This window comes from Tursiops truncatus, chromosome 7 (assembly GCF_011762595.2).
Source record: "Tursiops truncatus isolate mTurTru1 chromosome 7, mTurTru1.mat.Y, whole genome shotgun sequence".
In the NCBI taxonomy this organism is placed as follows: Eukaryota; Metazoa; Chordata; class Mammalia; order Artiodactyla; family Delphinidae; genus Tursiops; species Tursiops truncatus.
Genome location: NC_047040.1, coordinates 1807422 through 1831508, shown reverse-complemented (window position 1 = coordinate 1831508; position 24087 = coordinate 1807422). Strand labels below are relative to the sequence as shown.

General features: G+C 48.1%; 1 protein-coding gene across 4 annotated transcripts in view; it reads right to left on the bottom strand.

Moving 5' to 3' along the window:
• Positions 1-24087, bottom strand: part of HDAC4 (histone deacetylase 4) — a 287196-nt gene that overhangs the window by 210820 nt on the left and 52289 nt on the right. The window lies entirely within an intron of this gene.

Here is a 24087-nt window from a genome sequence, read left to right as displayed (position 1 = left end):
AAAGAGCGATGGTAACAGCTGAAGCTCCCCCCCGAGAAACGTGTAAGGGGTAAAGGAGATCATCACTGATGTTCTCTATTTATCATTAACTATTATTACTAATACAAAACATGGCCAGGCATATTTGAAAACAATCTAAATAGAACTTGTAGAAATAAAAACTGTGATAATTAAAACAAAATGAATGAGTTAAATAATCAACTAGATAGAGCTGAAGAGAGAATTGGAGAATAGTAAACCAGCACTGAGAAAATAAATGGGAATGCAGCACAGAGAGACAAGGAGACGAAAGGTGTGAGAGGCTGGGGGCTGAAGGGCAGGGGGAGGCGAGCTATCACACTTCTGATCCAGGAGGAAGAAGAGGACACACAGGCCAAATGCACGAGGACTGCGAGCGCATCCTAGGAAGCCCCTGTGCTCGAGACAGCACAGGGTTGGCACATCTGGCAGACAGAGAGCAGGACATCCAGAAAGAGGCCCAGGGCTCATGGAGCTCCAGTGCAGGACAAGCTGGCATCTCAACCACTGCACAAAGAGGGGCTGTTTATCAACGGCGGCCACCCGGGCAAAGATAAAATTAGATCCGAACGAAGCACATACGAGAGCGAGCTCCACGCGGATCAGGGACCTACCTGCCAAGGGCGGGACAGACGCCCCAGAAGGAGACGCGGTGGGAACACAGGAAGGCCTTCTAACTGCAACTCAAAATCCGGATGCAGTTGAAAAAAAAACAAACTTGATAAGTTTGAACCACTGCGGGGGGGGGGGGGGGGGGGGGGGGAGGAGGTTTATAGGGCAAAAGCACAAAGAATATGAAGAATTCACCCTAAAGAATTCAAAAAATAGCTGACAAACTGAGAGAAATTACTTGCAGTCTCTCTCACAGATAAAAGCTAATACCCCTTCCGTATAAAGAACTCTTAAAAATTGTGGGAACAAAGGCCAAATTCCTGACAGAAAACCAGGCCGAAGGCGTCAAGACAGAAAAGGCCTCTCGCTGAGACCCCTCTCCTATCTATCAGATTGCCAAAAAGGAACATCCTCTGCTCTCCGCTGTGTGGGAACAGGCAGCTCGCACCGCTACTCCTGGGGATGCACGTCCCCTGCGCCCGCTTCGCCCCGGAAGGCGTGGCAAATTCTATTAAAATTGCATATCTGCTTTTCGGAAGCAATCGCTTCTGTACACGAAGTGAACAACAGGGCAGTGCATGAGCACCAGGTCCCTCGGGGAGCACAGTCCTCCAGGGCGATGCTGGCCCCCACCTTGGTGCCTGACGCAGGAAGCCAGGGGCACGCAGGCACGCACGGTGCAGGGAACGGGGAGGAGCTCCGTGGAGGGAGGGGGTGGATTCCAGGACACGCTCTGGGGTGGAAAAGCCAAGTGCCAGAGAGCTACCTGTAGGATGCCTGCTTTGTGTAAGGAAGAAGGCAAAATAGAGTCCATTAATTTGCTCATTTGTCCAGAAGGGCAACGTGGGAGGGCAAGGGGTGGCGGTGGGGCGGGGACGGGAGGAGGAGGGGGAGGGGAGGGGGGAGGCAGGGACGCAGGCACCGGGCGGGGAACCACATTCATGTTTTACGTATGCAGAAGTAAAAATAAAACCAAAAAAATCTCTAAAATGAAATACGGGCAGAAACACGGGAACCAAACCACATTGCAAATGAACAATATAACCACCCTGGGCCCGGGGAGGGGCGGGTAAGAACCATGCCACGTAGCTTCGGGATGTGGTATTTGGACAGTACTCGGACTCCACACCCTAAACAAGTACTGGACTCTAGGTAGCGGGTGTCCTTCTCACAAAGGCAAAGATGGGCAGCTTCTTCCTGAGCGTTTCGGGACTGAATAAGTAAATCTACCGTGCAGACCGGGAGCTCCCCTTCCCAGTGTCGGAGGAGGGAGTGACGGATACGGCGAAGGGCAGCTGAGGGGCCTCGCGAGGCTGGAGTGGAAGCAGGGCTGGGGGCTCATGGAGCTCTAGGTGGTGTGTGGCGTGCGTGTGCGCGTGCCCGTGCGTGCACAGACATCCACGTCCTAGCTCCGTCCGCTGGGCGGCCGAGGACCAGTGAGCACATCCAGCACGCAGGGCTTGCTTCCTATATAGCAGCCCCTGAAAACAGACACGAGGCCTCCTTGGAGAATCAGCTGCCGCCCGGGCAGGGGCAGGGAAGGCTCAGGGAGAGATGAGAACATCTTACTGTACCACAGACAGTAAGAGGGGCTCAAAAGTGCTGGGGGTCTGGCAGGGGAGCCAGCACGGGAGGCTCCCCTCAGCCAAACCAGGACGATCCGGGCACCGAAAGAGATAATGGTAACCAAGGGTAACAGTGAGAACAAACCCCGTTAATAAAACAGGCCATTAGTCCAAACTGACGTAAATAAACACGTAAACAAATAAGAAAGGCAAGTTCCTTTTTACAGGAAAAAAGCCAACTACTGAATTAACAAGAATGACAGGACTAGAAAATCACCAAGACTACCATCATCACAATCCCAACTTCAGGCGAGAATCCTCACCGGATACTGAAACCAGGGGTCACTGAATGCCATGTAGGACTCTCTTGAGATCTAGGACATTGTTAGGACAACTGGCAAAATAGGAATCGGGCCTCTGAGGAGACAACACTGTTGTATGGTTGGTAGTTTTCTGAGGCTGACTGCTATGCTGAGCAGCTGATGACAGGCTGCCCTTGTTTCTGGGCAATAGATTAGTTGGGGGGTGGGGGGAAGGGTGTCATCCCAACCACTAACTTCTAAATGATTCTGGAAAAAAAATTATTTTAAAAAATATAAACGTATACAGTAATTCTCTGTACTATTCTTGCAGCTTTTAAGTCTGAAATTACAGCAAAATTAAAAGTTAAAAGGACAAACAGAAAAAGTTAAGGGCTAAAATGTTCCCAGAATTTTTCAAAGACACTCATCTCCACATTCAGCAAGTCAAAAAATATCAAGACGGATAAATGAAAACGCTTAGTGGAAATGCAGAACACGCTTAGAAGACTTCGATCATAAAAGCACCAAGAGAAGTAGCAGATTCCTACAAAGAAGACACGAATGTGGGCAGGGAACTTTGAACAGTGACAGTGGAATTTAGTGGGCCGACAATATTTTCAAAGTGCTGGGAAAAACAACTGTCCACTTAGAAGTGTCCACCTGTCATAGCAGACCAGAGTGCTGGGGAAATAATGCCATTTCAGACAGACAGAAAATGACAGAATTTACTACTGCAGGAACTTCTAAAGAAACTTCTAAAGGATGTTACTTTCAGCAGAGTAAGATCAAAAAAGAAGAAATGGTATGCAAATAAAATAAATATAAGATTAAAATTAAGAAGCTGTATTCATCAAGAAAGACCACAGAGTAAAAGGACAAGACATCTGTAAAAAGCAACATACACATGTAACCATGTCTTTGTTACAATACACATGCACACACAGACACACAGAACAGACACACACAGAAAGATCGGTTTTACAGATGAATAAGAAAAGAGAAAAAACAACTGAACAGAAAAATAGGGACTTCAAATTAGAAGGTACAAATGCCCAAAACAAGATGCCCAGGTTCGCTGGCAATCTAGGGCAAGCACGGTGAGATACAGTTTCATGAGCCGTCTGGCAGGAGGCCATGGTGGGGGTCAGGGAAAGAGGACGCTGTGCAGCCACGCCGGGGACGGACTGGCATCGTGACCCAGCATCCCATTCCCAGGGAGGGACCCTCAAAAGACCCTGCAGGTGTGTGCCAGAAAACACTGAGGAGGATGTTACCATGCCATGATTGAAGGCAGCGACACCCCAAGGCCAGCTGCAGGGCCATCCTTAGGAAAATCAGTAAGTGGTGAAAATTACTCAGTTACAGCTACATGCACAAACATGAATCAGTCTCTAAAACAGTTTTGTTTAAAAAAATCATAAAGCATATAGTATGATTCCATTTACATCAAGGTCAAAAACATGTAATAAAACTGAAGTCATGTTGTTGAGGAACACATACATATACATTTTTTTAAAGCCAAGGAATGAGAAGCAAACACGTAAAAGCCCTGATGATGACCTCTACCTTACAGAGGGGAGTCAGCCCACTGCTCTTGGCTCTATTTTCTCCTTTAAATGATGCTCAATACATTCTTTAGTGGGTAAAACGTTTCATAATTAAAATTTAAAATAAATATGTGTGGAAAAAATGTTAAAGGTACAACTGAAGTGGGCTAGAAAGTGATAAATCAATACGAAACATACATTTGGAGGGAATTACAGAGAATGGGACGCTGAGCCCACCCGCCCCCGACGGACGGCACGGGTAGCACCAAATGGGCCAAATATGGAAGTAAGGAAATGTAATGTTTGAGACCCTTTTGCTATGCAGAAATCTGGAATTTTATGTAATCAAAACTATCCACTTTGTTATCGAACTTTTAATTATTGGCAAATACAAAATAGACTGATTATAGTGGGTTTCTTATAATCCATGAATGCACTGAGTCTTTGCAGGTTTTCTGTTAATCTGTTTTGGTTTTCACATCTTACTGAAATTGTCGACATCTCTCCTGTATTGAATAGATGGCTGAGTACCCTGCTCTTGTTAGAACAAGGTCCTCTGGAGTTTCCCACCATGAAAAAGGCTTGCTACTGCTTTCAAATCATCCTTAGCTATTTATACAAACTGCTTACTTCCTCCCAATTTGGGGATTTATTTTTGTATTCACTATGAAAACTGGAGTACTTATTTATCTCTTTTATTTTTTAAAGAACATTCTCCCGTATTTCCATGAATTCTGTACTTTCCCTGTGTGAAAGCTCTTACAACAGAACCCTTGCTGAGGAACAGCTATAGAACGTGCTCTCACATTCTTTCCCCCAATGTTCTGTGTAGGGTTTTACGTCTCTGTTCGTAAGTACCATTTGCATATAATTTTTGTTTCATTGTTGTCTCCAGCAGGTTCTAGAATTTAAGGCACTATCAGTTTCACAAAATTTGATAACATTTTTCTAGGTTTAGAGGCAATCTTAAAGAGGGTTGACATCACATAAACTTTGGGAAAATATTGAGTAATATCCTAAGTATTAGGTGCTTTCAAGAAACATTCAGGCAAACTAATATATATAAGGTGGATAAACAACGAGGTCCTACCGTATAGCACACGGAACTGTATTCAATATCCTGTGACAAACCATACTGGAAAAGAATGTAAAAAAGAATATATATATGTATAACTGAGTCACTTTGCTGCACAGAAGAAATTAACACAACACTGTAAATCAACTAGACTTCAATAAAATTTTAAAAAAAGAAAAGAAACACTCAGTCGGGTCCTTTACCAGCAAACCACCGGCCCCCAGCACACTGTCATGGGCCCGTGAAGTCCAGGGAGGCCGTGCTTAAAGTTTCTGGGAGCACTGCAAATTCTCACTTTTACAAAAGGGAGAAAACGTTCATTTACTGAGAGTGTTTCTATCTAAACTCCTTATTGGGTGGATTTTCTTCTGTGCTCTCAGATTTCTCCCTGCTCTTCCCGTTTGTTTTCTTTATTGCTTGGCACTTTGAACATTGTTATTTATCTTCAATGTGACTATATTCATTCTGACAGCTTGGGTTCAGAAGCAGCTTTCTGGTCCACTGTCTTCCCTGAAGTTTCGCCTTTTTGCAAAGTGACAAGATGTTCAGTGAGAACAAACAATCTAGCAAATTCATTCTTCATCAACTAGTATTTATTTATGGAATAAGCCATAATAATCTATTATTCAATGTAACATGAATATAATGCATGCACAGATAACTGATCCCTTCAAACAGCTACAAATCCTATTCTATTTAGCAGCATCTGTGGGCCCCCTGCGGGGCTCCTGTCACCCTCGAGACCGCCTGCCCACCCAGGCGGGCCCCAGAAAAACCCTGACCTGCCAGGTCTGTGTACCACCCCCCATCCCCGCACAGGCGCACACGCGCCCGCTAAGGTCAACAATTCCCCTTGACAGCCCAGCACACCTCCTCGGCCTCCTCAGGGCCTTAGGATCAGAACACCAAGGAGAAAGTCCTTTTAAGTGTCTTAAAAAAAATATATGATTGTCCACACCAGATGGCTTAGCACAGCAGATCCCACAATTTCTAGTCTCAGGGCCCCTCCACCCTCTTAAAAATTATTCAAGACGCCAAAGAGCTTTCGTTATGTGGTTGTACCCATCAATATTTACCATATTAGAAGTTAAAACTGAGAGTTTTTAAAAATATTTACCTAATTCATTTAAAAATAATGACGAACATCATTGAATGTTAACACAGCGCCTCTTTTTAGGAAAAAAGAAGCGCCTTTTCCAAAACCGAAAACAACGGGTGGAAGGAGGCGGCGCCTGCAAACCCCTGCGGCATCGCTCAGGAGGGGAGCTGTCACCTCCGCTTCCGAGATCCGCGTGTTGTGACAGGTGTTTGGGTGGCAGCGATGCAGGAAACCACCTCGCAGAGACACGGCTGGAATAGGGGGAGCATCTCCGCGGCTCCGGGACAGCTGTGGGCGTGCTCGTCTGATGCTACGCGGAAGCCAGGCCCGGGGGCAGCGTGGCAACCGCAGGTGGGACACTGCCCTGGGCGAGCTCTGTGCACTTGGCCGTGCTCTTGACCACACCACAGCCCCGCACTGTGTCTGCGACGTCAGGACTCATCCTGGGAAAGAGCTGCTTCTGTGAGGGCTTCCCAAGGTGACACGGGTCAGCAGACACCAAGTGGGGAATGCACGTGCTCCAGACCAACAATTTCCACTTGAAAGCTGAAATGTCATCATTGGCAGTTGTCTTCCTTAAAGTGACAGCCTAACTTCCTTCTAGAGGAAATATCTGGCAGGTACTCAAGTCTGAAAAACCACAGTTTATCTGTAAGTCGTTCTTTCCGGTAAGAATGGTGTCCCTTGAAAAAAGTGGTTAGTTCAGCTGGCAACTGGCTCGCCGAGCCGATCATGGTACTTCCCTCTGCAGAAGTGCTTTACGTGCATGTCCCCTTCTTCACTCAGAATGTTCAAAAGACTGCACCTCCAGGGTAGAGACTTAGACACCGCACAGAAGTAACAATCGTCCTGCCTCAGCAAGAATATTCCTAACTGAAACTGGCTTTTCCGTGCAATGCCCGGCGGGGAGGAAGCCCAGGGCTGTGCAGTGTGGCACCAGGCCTGTTGCCGGCTGGGGCACCCACACTATCACCACTGTTGCTGCCCCCACCCCCCCCCCCACCAGCAGACACGTCAGCACAGTGAGAAGGAAAGCCACATCTCAGAACTCTTACAGGCCACCCCAAGGGGCTTGGGGACCCCTCCTCCCATTTATTAAATAAAATGCTTTCAGGAAAACAGAAACAATAAGATCTATCTGGACGATCCTTTGAGAGGCTGCTCTGTAGAAGGGCCTCTGCTGGGTGCGAGGTAAGCTCACAGAGGCACAAAGCTCACTTCCCGACTTCGAGCATGTGCAGCCTGACAGCGCAACACGTCGTGCAGAAGCGGGGGAGGAAGGCCTGCGTCCACACCTCTCTCTCTGTCTCCTCCCCAGGCGGGACTGGAAGGGAAGGCAGATCTGGCAGGAGAACGGAAAGCATCTGAAGGACGAGAGCTCGGGCCCAGTGCCAGAGAGGGACGTGCTCGGGGACAGCCAGGTCACACACCCACCGGGCCTCCCAGGCAGGCTGAAGTGTCATAAAACTCAGTTTAAAAAAAAGGCAAGAACATGCATTGCTCTTAAAAGGTTTCACTTATAAGAAACAGTGACAATTTCAGAACAAAATAAATTTTCTGTAGCTTCCCTATGATCTAAGCTACAAAATGTCTGTACGACTGGGGACACACACAATGGCGTGCATTCATTAAGCACTGACAAAGGCTGATGCAACCTGTTAAAGGCTAAGGACTAACACAATTGAAAGTGTGAAATTAGATGGAAGCTAAAAAAAAAAAAAAGGAAAAGAAATAGCTGTAGTATAACAACAGGAAACTTTTGGTATCTGAGGAATATTTTCAGACAGAAAGTACTCAGAAGATCCTGAATTTCAAACCCAAATAGGACATGCAAAGCCCAAAATTTAACCACAATTAGCGGAAAGAAACACAGCCCGGAGGCACCCGACAAGAAAACCAATCCTGCTACAAATCCCCACAGTGAAGAGAGATCAGCTCTGCACATTCTCGGAAACGGAAAGGTTAGCAGAAGAAGGAAAAGGAAAGCCAAGAGGACATAACAACTTGGGTCTTTAAATAGTTTCAATTAAATATAAGAACAGCCATCTGTATCTCATTTAAATTAAAAATAAATAAATAAATCCTGTATACAAATAAAATAAATAAATCCTGTATAAATAAAGTTCCCTGTGAAGGCCGTTGCTATCGCGTGCTTGCCCTGGCAGGCACTGGGCAAGTCCAAGGGGTCTGTGTGTGTACCCCGCAGCTTCCCCGCCCAGCAGCCCACCTGCCATCGTGTACTGGCCACAAGCTCTGGGTCCCTGGGCAGATACCAATCAGATCCCATATGCGCAAACTGAGAAAGTGGCCTGCAGAGCCTCGATTCTGGGAGGCAATGGGTAACAGTTGGCATTGGCAGCGAGCCTAAGCTGAACTCCGCCTCTTCTGTCTTCTATATGAAGCTGTGTCAGCCATTCTCAAACACTCCATCCCTGGAGAGGTGGGCAAAACATAAGGCGGGTGGGAGGTGTGGATAAGGTGTGGACTCAGGTACACAGTGGCAGGGATTGGAGCCGGAGAAGGAGAAATTGTAAATGTGGGTACAACACCCCCGTTTAAGAAAAGCAAGATCTATACTGACCTGGGATTGTAGCTCAGGATGCTTCCAAAGAAAAACTTTAAACAAGCCACGTCCTCTGCAACCAACGGTGCTGAAACAACCGGATATCCAAAAGACACAGAATGCAGCTGGACCCCTACCTCACACCATATGCAAAAATGAACTCCAAACAGATCAAGGGCCTAAATATAAGAACTAAAACCATAAAACTCTTAGAAGAAAACGGGGAAAGCTTCATGACATTAGACTGGCAGTGGGAACTTGGACATGACAGGAAAAGGATGGGCAAGAAAAGAAAAAGATAGATAAATTGGACTGCATCAAAATTAGAAACTTTTGTGCATCAAAGGACACTCACTATACAGTGAAAAGACAGCCCACAGGATGGGAGGAAATATATGCAAAACATAAATCCAGAATATATGGAAAACTCCAACTCGACAACAACATAACAAACCACTCAATTCAAAAAGGAACAAAGGACTTGAATAAACATTTCTCCAAAGGAGAGATACACATGGCCAACCAGCACAGGAAAAGATGCTCAACTCATTAGACATCAAGGAAGTGCACATTAAAACCACGGTCAGATACCACTTCACGTTACCAGAATGGTTATTATCAACAAACAAACAAACCAACAAACAAACCAAGAAGGAAAATAACAAATTTGGGGGAAATACGGAGAAACTGGAACCCTCTGGTATTGCTGGAGAGAACGTTAAATGATACAGTCACTGTTTGGAAAACAGTTCAGTGGTTTCTCAAAAGTTAAACAGAATTCCCATAGGACCCAGCAGTTCTATTCCTAGGTATCTACCCAAAAGATGCAGAAGCAGAGAGTCTGACAGACAGGTGCACATCAATGTTCACAGCAGTGCTATTCACAATAGCCCAAAAGTGGAAACAGCCCAAGTGTCCATCCATGGATGAATGGATAAACAAAATGTTATCGATACACACCATGCAATATTATTCAGCCTTAAAAAAGGCATGAAATTCTCACATATGGTACAACATGGATGAACCCTCAAAATACTATACCAAGTGAAATAAGCCAGACACGAAAGGGTAAATAATGTAGGATTCCACCTGTATGGGATCCCCAGAACAGACAGATTCTTAGAGACAGAAAGCAGACCAGAGGTTATTAGCGCCGAAGAGGAGAAAGGAACGGAGAGTCACTGTTTATGGGGAAAGAGTTTCTCTTTGGGATGAGGAAGAAGTTCGGGAAACAGATGGTGGTCATGATCACACAACACTGTAAGGCATTTCACGTCATGGAACCGTACACTTAAAAATGGTTCAAATGGTCAATTTTATGTTATTTATATTTCACAACAATTAAAAAACCATAGTGAACAAAGAAACTGGTGTATCTGTTTTATGCATGTATACAGTCTATAGATAAAAAGACTGAAATAATACCCAAGCATCAAAAGAGAATAAGGGACCATTTTATTAACTGATATGAAATAATCTTCAGGATGTAACGAATGAACAAAGCAAGGGGTTGGGGAAAGGAAACAGATGCAGTATTTTTTTTGACCTCTGTGATTTTCTCAAGAGCTCCTGGGCCTTTCCACTGGGCCTCCCCGAAGCCAGCAGCTTGCAGCCAGAGCACTGCGTCCACAACACGGGAGGACACTCCCAACGGCCACCTGGGGCAGGTGAGCAGTCCGCACACCAACCCCGACCACACGGAAGACACTCCCGGCTGTGTTCCTAAAGCGACACACGACACAAACCCAGAGGCACACACAAGACACAGAGAACAAGGGCGACCACATCACTCACCAGTGGTTCCGAGCAGCCTGCCCCTGTCTCTGGAGATCGCCACGCTTAACTCCAGCGATGAACTAACGTCCTTCCTGGGCAAATGTCTCCCAGCTCTGATGCGCGGAGCCCCAAGGAAGCCCACGCCAGCCCGCCAGTGTCCCTGAGCACACGGCCCAGCAGCAGCAGCCATCCCACTTGGGTGAGCTGATGCATAAATGAGGCTCAGAAGCATCTCCTCCCTCGTGAAGGGCCGGAGGACACAGCAGAGAAGTGTGGCCTTTCCCTCCTGCAGCGGAAGGCACACGGGGTTCCAGACCCCTGCTCCCCGGCTGCTCTGTGGGGCGTGGCGCTCAGGCAGCAAGACTCGACTCCGCTGCGCACCTGGAACAGTCTCTTATCAGCGCTCCACAAGTCAGTGTTATGGACACCTCGCCTTTGTTTTTCATTTACAGACCCTCCTTAAAAGCACGGTCCTTACCCCAGCTTGCGTGCACAGGCAGAAAACAAGCAGAAACTGAAGACCCTGAAATCAAGATGGGCTCAGCTTCTGGGCTGCTGTGGACTTGACCTCGGGGCTGCTGTTCTACCTAAGGGTATCCTGCAGGGAACTGCGCCTGGCTCACAGGACGGGAATCAGGATACCGGGCCTGGACACAACTCCCCAGAGCGCACTCTGTGCCCTGCGGGCGCCTAGAGACCCACGGCCCAAGTTCAAGGGCAGGCCACACCCTGCCCACACCTCCTGCCTCTGCTAGCAAGCATCCCACAGGCCGCCTGGGTGGCCAGCACTGCCTTCTTACTGCTTCACCTGCACGTCCACCACCCAGGGGCCCAGATCGCCCATCACTTCTTCTCCTGAAGGTGAATGCAGGCCCACCCCAGGCCCGTCCATCGGACCCCTCACTGCACATCCCTCAGCGGCTGCCACCTTCCCAAGCCATCCTCTCACGTGCCCACTAGGGATGCAAGCTCCCTGAAGACTTCCTGGAGGCCACGATTTTTGCATCGCCCACCTGTAGCAGGGCTCAAATATTATCGGCCAACTGCCCGAGTCACCCATGAAAAAACTGGAGGCCCAAGCGCTTTCTTCTAGTAAGCCCGGAGGAGCCGTGACACAGGCCCGAGCCCGCCAGCGAGTAAACCGGGGACTGGGGACAGCATTTCCTTTGTTTCCGGCCCCTTCTGATGACACAGGAGGAGCACTGCCGGGGCGCCCCAGCTGAAAAGTGCTCCACAAAAAGAATATCAGGATGAATTCAGCCCAGGGACTCTCGGAAGATCTCTAGTGCCGATGAAAACGCCTTAGAATGAGGTTTACAGAACGCTACAGGAAGCCTTAGGATCCGAAGGGTGAGGGTTTCAGAGGCTGAAATGACGCCCTGAAACCTCACACACAGACGACCCACTGGAGGGAGGTAAATATTCCTGATGATGAAGCCGTCGTGTCAATAAGACAGAAGAACGGGGTGAAGAAACACAAACATTCCAGTGCATAGATCACATGTGTGCCCGGCACACGCCTCAACAACAGAACGTGCGTCTGTGGAGCTCGGTGCCCTCGGAGAAAGGGCCTCGCCACAAGCACAGAGGTGCTGGCTCCTCTCCTCCAGCCGCCCCCCCTGCAGTTCCAACAGTGGCCTGAGCTGGCCGGGTGTCAGGAGCGGTGGCGCTGGGCTTGCTGTTTATGTCGGCTCCAGACAACGCAGGGTTTATGACGATTTACTGACGCAAGAGCTCCCCGACGCTGCGTGCCAGAAATTAATCAGGGGAGGAGGAATTCTTTTTAAGAAACCACTTGGCAGCCGCCGCCCTGCCTGATGGGCTGAGACTGTAAGCTGAGCTCTTCTTCCAGGCCCCGGGCCGCCAGGGAGCAGCAGCCCACCCAGCACCCACAGGCCACAGGGTCAAGCTTGGGTGGAGCTCACGGGCAGGGAAACCAAGGGCCCCGGCACCGGGTGGAGAGTCCTGCTGCGTGGCTGGCCCTGCCCACCACTAGCCACTTCTCCCCAGACAGAAGCAGGGCTGCGCACCGGCCTCTCTGGGCCCAGGCACTCCGGAAGGCCGCATCCTGACATCCAAGTAGACCGCTGTTGGCTAAGCAGAGCCTGCAGCGGGTTCTCCCATTCAGAGCTTGTCATGTTGGCAAAATGCCTTTCTCAAGAGGTGGGTTTTACACCTTACGATCCTATCACCAAAGAGAAAAACGTTCAAATACACACGTTTGGCCCTGGTCCCTGGTCTCAGTGCAGCAGGTCTTCCTGCGGACCTGAGAGTCGTGCGCCCAGGCAGGCAGGGGGAGCAAGGCCACACCAGCCCCCGTCCCGCGGACCTCTCTGTGCCCCTCCTCTCGCTGGGCTCCCCGGCAGCTCACAGCCCCTCTCAGTGCCGCCCGTGCCCTGGGACGGTTTGGTCCAGGCGGGCAGCTGGCTCTAGCTGGGGGATGGGAGGCCGCTGGCCTGACATGCAAACACCCTCGCTGGAATCTGCTTTGAGAAATGATGTCAGCTATTCTGAAGTTTTAAACACTAAAAGACACAGGGTATTTATGTTTATCAAAAAGGGCCTGAGTCTGACAAGGGTGACTAAAGTGAAACTTGCCAGATGCTCCGGGCTGGGCGCTGGGCCCCCGAGGGCTCTGGGTGCCCTGATGAGGACGACCGCTCCCATCCCGGGCACACGCACACGGGACCCGGGCTGCACACCTGCCTCTGTTAATCCTCCCCCACCCCACCCCCGGGGCCAAAGCTTCTTCTCCGCAGGTCCTCAACCCTCAGAGAGAAGCCAAGCGCAGAGGGAGGGGCGCCAGCCACCCAGGGAGGGCCAGGGTCTGCGTCCCCACAGCCCACTGCCAGAGGCCACACACAGAGCAGAGCGGAGCTGGCAGAAGGATGCTGTGAGGGCCTGAGTGCGGCGTACCGGGCCCCGACTCGGGCCCCCCTGTCACCCAAGTGCTGCCACCCTCCCGGCTGTGGTGGGGACAGTGAGAGGGACAAGGGCAGCAGGCCACTGCCGTGCTGCCACCGGAAGGCACCACCGCCCCTTCACGAACAAACGACCTACCAACTGCCAACCCCTCCAGCGGAGCCCCCCCGTGTCACGATGGCGTGTCACCCGCCACCGTGGGCACTGGCTTCGGCACCTCCCAGACCACACGTGGAGGCCTGTTTGTGGGGACTCCGGGGACCTGGACGAGGTACTCCAGGAGGCCATGGCAAGGGAGGAGTTCCCGTGCGAGAGCAGGAGCCACCTTGGCCAGCGGAAGTGGCACATCCCGCCTGGTTCCCAGGGCCTGAACGAGGACCACAGGGGGCCCTCACCAGCTGCCCGGATACGGGCCTCAGCGCCCGTGCTGGGCATCCAGGGCTGCAGGAGGCCACCAGGAGGAGTGTAGCCACGCAGGTCTGCCTGGGCTCTGGCCCTCTGTGACCACCACACTCAGTCACCCTTCCAGGTGTCTGTTCTCCACCACAAAGTAGACACGGACTGCCATTAACCCCGAGGAGGGGCAAGGGTTCCCACGTCCGCTAATCGGCACTTGCTATCTCTAGGGAGGACTCGCATTCCAGAAAGGCAAAATAACTGTTTGACTGCAACGCTGTTTGAGATGGTCATAGAGCCTCACCTCCTGTGGGGAGGAAAACGCTGGCTTCCTTAAAACTAGCACTCTGTAATTCAATTATTTGCAGGTAAAATCATATTTATTTTTAAGTGATTTAAATTAGCAACTATAGGAATAAAATGTACTTCTTTGTTATAAACCAAATGTTATAAACCAAACATGGCACTTATAACCTGACTATATTATATGAAAAGCATGGGTTACAAAACAGAAGAGGTAAATTTTAATGTGGAAAAGCAGATTCCACCCACAGCCTCCCCCGGCCCCAAAAAGCCATTAAAGAAGAGAAGCTGTCTTACACCCCTGCCCCTACATATAAAAATTCCCAGGCAGTTATTTGCTGACCTGTGGCTTACTTCCAACCTTTCCAGCCTTGGCTGCCACGTGAATGTGAGAATCATGGAATCTCAGAGGCAGAAGGAACTAAAATATCATTTAATACCGCCCGCCCCCCCCCCTTGACACATGATGAAAAGGAGGCCAAGAGAGACCTGGTGCTGCGTCTCAGCTCTGCTCTGCCGAGCGGGGAAACCACTGCTGGTGTAGTCATAACATTAATGGCATGAAAAGCAATGTCCTACAAAATATTTCTCAAGCTAAATCTAGAATGAATTTTTCATTCACATTGGAGGGAAAACAACTTGGTGAAAACCAAGGGGAGGAGGAGGAGAAGGCAGACTGGCAGGAAGGCGCTCCCCGAGTGCGCTGCATTCAGATAGGGGCACTTGACATTTGTAAGGTGCGACATCCATCACCTCATAAAATATCCGAGGAAAAGTGCTACAAGAGCAGCTAGAGGCTGCAGGTATGTTTCAGTCCACTTTAAAATACGCCCAGCAGTTATTTCACTGAAATGTAAAGGTCAGCGCAAACCCGGACAGTCACCTGGGAAACCTTACACACATTACGTGGCACCGCTAAGTAAACCTCATCTTCCACTTTGGCTACAGCAAACTAGCTCATGTCGGGCCAGCGCTGCAGCAGACTGGTTAACGTGAAAAACATATGTAGGTACTATGAAGGCTTTGGAGTCAGAGAGCTACCAAGGCAGCCAGGACTTGACGGGCCAAAACAAGAGAGAGAAGGAAAGAGAGAGGAGGGCATATTTTGAGTCCATTTTCCCCCGAGAGGCATTTGCTGACATATAAGCTTCCACCAGGAGGGTGAGAAGCCAACCCTGGGACGTGAAATGGGTTCAGAGCCTGCCAAGGGGGATGGTTCACGTAAACACCCGGGGCTCCCAGCTGAGATCCTTACATACTAGGAGTAAGTACAAGGGGAAGACCGGCCCTCAGGGAAACTGAAACCAGACGCTTCATAATAAAATGGTGGTTATTCCAACAAGAAAGTATAAAGTTCTAAATTTGCATGGGCTTAAAATAGCTTCAAAATACACAAAAGCAAAAACTGACAACTAAAATGAGAAATAATACCAATCCACAATTACAAAAAGGGATTTTAAAATATTCTCAGTAACTGAGAGAAAAAGCAGACAATAAAATCAGTAAAGTAACAGAAGATCTGAGCGTCATGATTAATAAATTTGACTTGACATATACAGAACGGACAATCTTAATTGATATATCCTCTTCAAATATATAAAACAGTTATAAAACTGACCATACAATGATAAAGCAAAACTCAAAGAATTTTCAAAAATTGAAATTATATACAGTAAATTCTGTGACCACAGTGAAATTAAAGTAGAAGTCAATAACAAAAGAAAAATACTAAGAAATTCACAAAAGTCTTAAATAAAGAAATAAAATAACCCATGGGTCAAAGAAGAAATCAGATGTTATTCTAAGCCGAATTATAATGAAAAATGACATTTAAATACCTGTGCAACCCAGCAAAGTCACGCATAGGTGAAAATCATAACCTTAAGTGCATGTATTACAAAAGAAGAAAATCTGAAAAAAAAATTCAATAACCTAAATATTTACCTCAATTAGCTAAAAGTAAAAGCAAAGTAAGCCCAGAGAATAAAAGGAAATAACAGCAGTAAGATCAGAAATTGAGTTTTTAAAAATCCAGTAGAATCAAGAAAATCAAATATGGTTGTTTAAAAATATGAATACAACTATCCTAGCAAGTCCAGCAGGGAAAAAGAGAAAAAAAACAAATAATATGAATGAAAAAGATGTCAGTACAAATCCTACAAACAGTAAAAGATAACGAGAGTTATTTTAAAAACTGTATCGATACATTTGAAATTTTAGATAGAATGAAAAAAATTCTGAGAATAACTAAACACATCAAAACTGACACGAGAAAAAATAGAAAATTTGAATAGTCCTACGTCAGTTGGCGGTGTAATTTACAAATCTTCCTACAAAGAAAATGCCAATGTAGGTTTGCCAGTGAGTTCTTCCAGATATTTAAAAAAAGAAATTAACAGCATCAACCTTATATAAACTCTTCAAGAGAATCCAACAGGGGTCAGCAAACAATGGCCCAAATCAATCTGTGGCCTCATTTTGTACAATTTGCTAATTTAGACTGGTTTTTACATTTTTAAATGATTGTTTAAAAAAAAAAAAAGAAGAAAAATAGGCAACAGAGACCATATGTGTTCCACAAAACCTAAAATATTTACCATCTGACTCTTTAAAGAAAAACTCTGCCAACTCTAGGAATAAAAAAGAGGATAATCTCATTCCATTTTAAGAGGCCAGTATAACCTTCATATTAAAACCTAACAAAGACATTTCAAGAAAAGAAAACCACAGGCCAATCTCACTCATGAATTTAGATGAAAAAAATTAAGCCAAATATAAGCAAAATGAATGCAGTAGTATAAAAGAAGAAGAATATATTAGAACCAAGTTGGATTTACTAAGAAATGTACGGCTGGTTGACATTCAAAAAGCATTCAAGAAAATTCATCACATTAATCAAACAGAGGGGAAAAATCATTTGATTAACAGATGCAGAACAAAGTATATTAAGTTGAACCAAATGAAAGTGCCACTTTTGTAGACTGAAAAAGATCAAATATCTGCACACCATATGGTGCAGCCTAATATCTTAACACCTACTCGTGAGAGAATGCAGCAAACTAGGAACAGAAGAGAACTGCGTTAGTCTGATAAAGACTATTATAGGAAACCTATAGCAAATTTCATACATAACGATGAAATGTTGCCAAATTTTCCCTTGATATTCTAATAAGACATAGATGTTCACAATCACCAATTCTGTTTAACATTTGACTGAAGGTCCTAGACAATGCAATAAAGCAAGAAAAACACATAAAAGTTTTAAAAATTAGCAACAAAAATAAAATGTCTACTATCCACAGACAGGATACATAAAAATCCCAAAGAATCTACAAACTAGTATAGTAATAAGCCAAGTCTAAAAGCTGCTTACAAAGTGGCTACACAAAAATTAATTGTATTTCTAAATACAAACAAACAAAAAAAATAAAAAATTTTAAAATGCATCCCAAAACATGCCTAGAAGTAAATCTAACAAAAGAAATGAAAGAATTCTACACTGAAAACTACAAAAAATGTTACAGAAGAAATTAAAGAAGACCCAAACAAATAGAAAGCAATATCATATTCATGGATTGGAAGATTCAAATAAACTGATTTTATATGCAAATCAATGCAGTCCCAATCGAGATCCCAGTAGTTATGCTGTTGAAATTGAAAAGCTGATTTTAAAATTCATATGGAAATGCAGTGGGCCAAGAAAAACCAAGACAGTCTTTAAAATGATCAAAAAAAAAGCTGGAGGACGCACATTACCAGCTGTTATAACTAATTATAAAGCTCCGTTAGTTATGACCATGTTCACTGGCACACAGATTAAGGCCAGGAACAGACCCAGATGTATGTTCATGACTGAGGACAAGGTGGCATCACAGAGCAGTGGAGAAAGGACAGAGCTGTTTAACGAACTGTTGAGCCAACTGACTATCCAAATGGGAAAATTAACCCTCAGTTATTACCACACATCGTATTTTTTTAAAACATCAATTCCAGGTAGACCATAGATCCACCTGGTAAAACAATGAAGCTTCTAGAAGATAATAGGCTATCTCCATGGCATTCAAGCAGGCATAAATAAAATGACCAGTAGTTGGACTGTGTTAAAATTAAGAACATCTGTTCATCAAAGAGCATCATTAAGAAAGTGAAGAGGCAACCCACAGACTTAGAGAAGGCATCCAAGGAAATAACCAACAAAGGACTCATCTCTCTCCTATAAAAATAACTCCTACCAATCAGGAGAAAAAATAAAGACAATCCAAGTTTTTAAATGAGCAAAAAACTTAAACAGGCACTTCACCAGAAAGGATATCTCACTGTTTGATACACATACGACAAGATGCTCAGCAGCTTCGGTAATAGGGGAAATACGAGGTAAGTCACAGTGGCCAGAACAAAGAGTAATGAGCGTCCCAAGCACCAGCAAGGGTGCAGCCAGTGGGTCTCTCAGAGTGTAAACTGGTAGGAGAAATCTGAGAATCTGTTTGGCCCACACATACCTTATCAAAAGAAATGTGGCCCAGCAGACACTCCAGAATGTAACAGTAGCATTATATGTAAAAACCCCGGCCTGAAACCACCCAGGTGTCATCAACAATTGAATAGATCAATTGTGATCTGTGCATACAAGGAAATGTTACACACCCAGGTAAATGAACAAACAACCCTGGGTCACGTGACCTCAGTAAATCTCACAAACATATTGTTGAGAGAAAGAAGGCAGACAGAAAGAGTACATGTTCTGTGGCTACATTAATATAAAGTTCAAAACCAGGAAAAACTAATCCAAGGTGTCAGAAGCTGGAAAGGAGATTCCCGGGGGCAGGGGAGGGGCCCCGTAAAGGCTGCTGGGCTGCCGGGGTCCTCCTCTTCTCGCTCTGTGTAGCAGTCACAGGTGTCTTCCTCTTGTCATAATTCAAGCTAAGCACTGATGGTTGGTGCATCTAGAAAAAGATGCCTATCACACTCCAGTAAAGTCCACTTAGGAATGGGAACCCTCAGGGCAGCACTGTCTGGGGCAGCAACAGTGGGAAGGCTGGAAACAAAACCCAGGTTCCACCAAGAGTGACTTGTTGAATGAATGATATCACATCCACGTACAACCATAAAAGAATAGGAAACTGGTATGTACTAATTTAGAATAATCCCCCAATGAAAAAAATTTAAAAGCTGGGTGCCTAAGTATCTACAGTATACTATCATTCATAAATAGAGACTGAGCAAGAGAGAATATGTACAGATTTATTTTTTTTAGTTCAAAGTTTATCAATAGACTTTATTACAAATTGAGTAGCCGGTACAGAGTTCCTATGTACTCCACCAACAACCATTGCACTCAGCTTCTGCTGTTAGTAACATCTGACACCACTACGGTACATCCTATACTGATATATACATATATCCTTCACTGAAGTATAGTCAGCTTACAATGTTTCAGGTGTACAGCAAAGTGATGCAGTTACACATGTATACATATCTATTCTTTTTCAGATTATTTTCCCTTATAGGTTATTACAAGATACTGAATAGAGTTCCCTGTGCTATACAGTAGGTCCTTGTTGCTTATTTTGTCAATAGTGGTGTGTATCTGTTACTCCCAAACTCCTAATTTATCCCTGCCCCCCCCTTCCCCCTCTGGTAACCACAAGACTGTTGTCTGTGAGTCTATTTCTGTTTTACAGATAAGTTCATTGGTGTCACTATTTTAGATTCCACACCTAAGTGATGTCAGAGGATGTTTGTCTTTCTTGATCTGACTCACTTCACTTAGGGTGATCATCTCTAGGTCCATCCCTGTTGCTGCACATGGCATGATTCCATTCTTTATACTGATACAGGGTTATTAACTAAGGTCACCACTTGCTTCAGATCCCCTTGTCTCCCCTGATGTCTTTTCTCCACCCCAGGGTCCCACCCAGGACCCCACGCTGCATGTAGTCCTCAAGTCTCCTCAGGCTCCCCTGGGCGGTGACGCTTTTCAGACGTCCCTGACAGGCTCGCGGGGCTGGGCAGGGATTATCAGAAGGTACGCCTCTCCTGGAAATGGATGTCTTTCTCATGCTGAGACTGGGTTTACAGGGCAGGAAGATCCCACGGGTAAAGCGCCATTCTGCATATACACAAATGTATTTGAAATTCACAGCCTAGAATGAACACACCCTCATTCCACTGCACCAGTTGTACTGAACAGCGAGCTGTCACACAAAGAGCCCCGAGGGAGTGGGGCAAACAGCAGTTCTCCGAAGACACCGCCATCAGGTGCACCTGGGGCCTCCACTGGCCTCAGCGGCACGACATACACTCCAGGTCTGGGAAGGCTGACAGTGTCCGCCATGCCTGAACCGACGCCAGCACAACTCAGCGTTCCCCACCCCACCCCGCTCCGGCCTCCCCGTGCCGTCTCACCCACAGGAGCCGCATCAATGGAAAACTCCACTGGAAGCTGGTTACCTGTCTTCTAAAGGGAAGAAATCAGGACCCATCAGAGTAAACAAAGTGAGGCCTAAGTTTGGCAGACAAGGAAAAAGCCAGTGCTTCCATCTTAACTACACACTTGGTGATTAGCAACCGAGTCAGATGGGCTGTGCCGGGTCTGCCGTCTCCTGGCTCGTCCTTTCCTGGGAGTCCCCACCCGCTTCCCAGAATGAGGAGGAATAAGCAGCACATCCGCCGGCCGCCCAGAGCCGACTTCTGCTCCCAAACAGATGGCGACAGAGGAGACAGGACGCACCCCACGGCCCCGGCTTTCCAGGAACAGCACGAGCCCGGCAGGACAAGCGCTTCAGCCCAGGGCTGCAGACCGGGCCCCAGAGGAATACAAGAGCAGCTTGGACCCAGCCCAGGCTCGGGATAAGTGACAAATCACAAGGACGAGGAGTGCTGGCTTGTTTTCCTGCACTGCTATCTCTGCAGGGGGAAAGGAAAACGACAGAGGGGAGGGAACCGCTCGGATGTCTCATCCCAGGGGCCAGGCTTGGAGAGGAAGAACCAGAGATGGCTCTGTGTGACTCTGGCCCGGAAGTCCAAGGAGGGCTGCAGAAGGGCACGCCTCCACAGCACCCATGGCCTTGGGGAAGCTGCGTCTCCATCCCACCCACGACCAGGTGCCCAGGCTGCTCACAAAGAACAGCCAGGGGCCGAGGAGGAGCGGGGTGAAGTCTCAGCTCTCCGCGGGGTGGGCCACGCCCCCAGCCACACACGTCTTACCTTGTTGCCCAAGCAAACTGCTCTGTGACCTCCCGGGGCGCCTCCCGTGCAACCCAGAGCCGGTGTGTCCCAGAGGCCTGGGGGCTTCCTCTCCCTCACCTCCCTCTGCTTGGCCCATCACCCCTCCTCTCACCCGAGCAGGCCCCAGCTCCCACTGGAATTCCCACCTGGAATTCCGTGATTCTCCAGGCTGACCCTCACCTGCCCACCCCACCCCCCCCCACCCAGGACTGGAGTAGACATCAAACAGCATGAACTTTCTAACCCATGTGCTGCTAAATAACAAGGTCGCATTCGAAGTTCGAAGTCTGTTTGAATTTTGAATGTTTAGATGCAGAACCAGCAGTGAAATTTCACTCTATAAAATACGAGGAAATGTCATACTTTTTCCGGCAGTTTCCTAAATCTGTCGCAGCTGTCATGGGATGTCCCTGGATTTTAATGACTATACTTTAGAAGTGACAGAGACCACTGCATTCAGTGAGATTCTGAGCCCAGTCCACCCAGAAGATTCCAGAAGCATCCAAAGCAAAAGGGAGACTCACCACGAAGAGCATTCAAAGCCACTGATGGAAGATTCTGGAGCAGGATTCTCAGGTCATGGGGGGCAGGCCTAGCAGCTCTTGCACCCGCCCAGGGTCTACCAGGAGCTGAGTCTCAGCTCCCCAGTGGTAGAGTTTTGTTTCCAGCAAGAACGTACTGTGGACACACAGCTGCCTCTGCCCAGTGGCTAAGCCAGCCTCCCCCTGCCCACCCCCAGTGCAGCCCAACCGTTTCAGAACTGGAAATTGTTGAGAAACGCTAGTATAACGTTCTCTCGGACAACTTAAGCAACTTGAGAAAGACCCAAATTGCTTTTTTTCCCACAGATCATATTGATGTTGGAAACCACATACCTCAGCCAGAGCAGACTCAGCCCATGGGATCACACGCGGCCCAGAGCCCCCCAGAACCTCCTGGGAAAGTCATTAAGAACAGCATCTCCTTTGGAACCACAATCGTTGATGCCGAATCCACGCCAATCGGTCACCACATCCACCCGTAACAGGAGCCACGTAACGTCAAGAGAAATCAGAGCACCTACAAACATGAAGAAACACCCTGCCCCGTGGTTCACGGGCACCAGGTCCTCTGGCCCCGCAGGGAGCTCAAAGAAAGCCCAGCTGAGAACCCAACAAGTCAGGTCTCCGTTCAGGCCAGGGCCACCTGGCCACGTGAGCTTCACCCTGGACAGAGGTGCTGGCCAGTCGAGCATGAGGTATTGAGATGGGACAGGAAGGGACTGGACGCCTGAACACGGAACAGACAAGAGTGGGAACCACGCCCTGGGTCCCCCTCTGCAGCACGTCCAGGGCCTGGGGTCTCCCAGCCCCACACAGCAGCTCGTCACCTGCCAGGCACTGCTGCTCCCCGACCTCCAGGACCCCTCCCGGCCCTCCCGTGAAAGCCGGCTGTGCCCGGTGAGGCCCCGAGAGGCCGACCTATGCCACTCACCTGCTAGCGGGGCCAGCCCTGCCTTTCCACGCCACCAGGAGAAAGAACGTTTTACAAAACGCTACGGATGATGGGGGAATAACAAAAGGGAACCAAATCCCAGAAGAGCAGACAGACAGTTGGACTGTTCTCAGAGGCCCAAGGCCCCCGTGGGGACGGCCGAACGGAACCCCTAGGCAGCCACGCAGATCCCAGCTGGTGTGTTTCCTAAAGGCTGGGCTCCTTGGGACAGAAAACCCACGGTGGGGTCTCAGCGCTTCCAGGCCAGCTCCCCTGTGCACACAGTTCAGATTTGCCCTGTGTCCCTCCAGCCAGCAATGGCCTTGGCTCCTTACCCTCCCATTGGAGCTGATGAACTGGAGACGACACCTCCTACCAAAAAGTCTTCAAGGACACTGACACCCAAACCCGTATTTAGAAAAGAACCACCTTCCTATGCTGAAGCATCACCTGCAAAGATGCAGGGCTCCCCACGACAAGGACCCCACTGATGAGGACGCCCACGTGCAAATCCGCCAGGCTGCAGCCACTCCGCACGCACCGCCTCCACTCCAGAGCGTTAGACCCACAGCAAGGAGCCTACCGGAGAGGAAGGCCACTGCCGATCTGGTCCCCTCTTCAGCAGCCACGACTTCGTCCCTGTCACTCGAAAAACGGGGCTCGTCGACAGCTGACGGGTATCCATGGTCACCCGTCATCAATATCTCCCATGCGATGTTGACCTCCCCTTCTCCACCACCTTCCTCACCACCACATCACCATCAGTGACTCGACTGCAACATGTACAGAGGCTCCGGCACCACAAAACACAAAGGTCCTCATCTCCGGCTTCTGCTAAAACTTCCCAGTGAAAACCTCTGCTCTCCATGCCTCCACCCTCCATGACTGCCCAGCACCTTCTGGAAGTTTCTAAAAACCCTTTCTGTGTACTGGCACCAAAGAAAGAGATCAATGACCCCGCCTTCCTCCCGCCCCTGATCCTTTCAAGTGAGACTGAAACAAACAAAGCCGTCAGCTCCCCGGGCCCAGGCGTGACTGGTGTGGATGAAGAGCCACGTGGAGACCGCAGGTGTTTGGGCAAAGACTGCGGCACGGGGGTGGGCAGCTGTTTGGGCACCAAAGAACAGCAAGCGGGTTTGCATCCTCTGTGTCAGACCCTGGTGGGGGGGGCGGAGCTGTAAGAAGCAGTCGATCAGACCCTGATTTGGA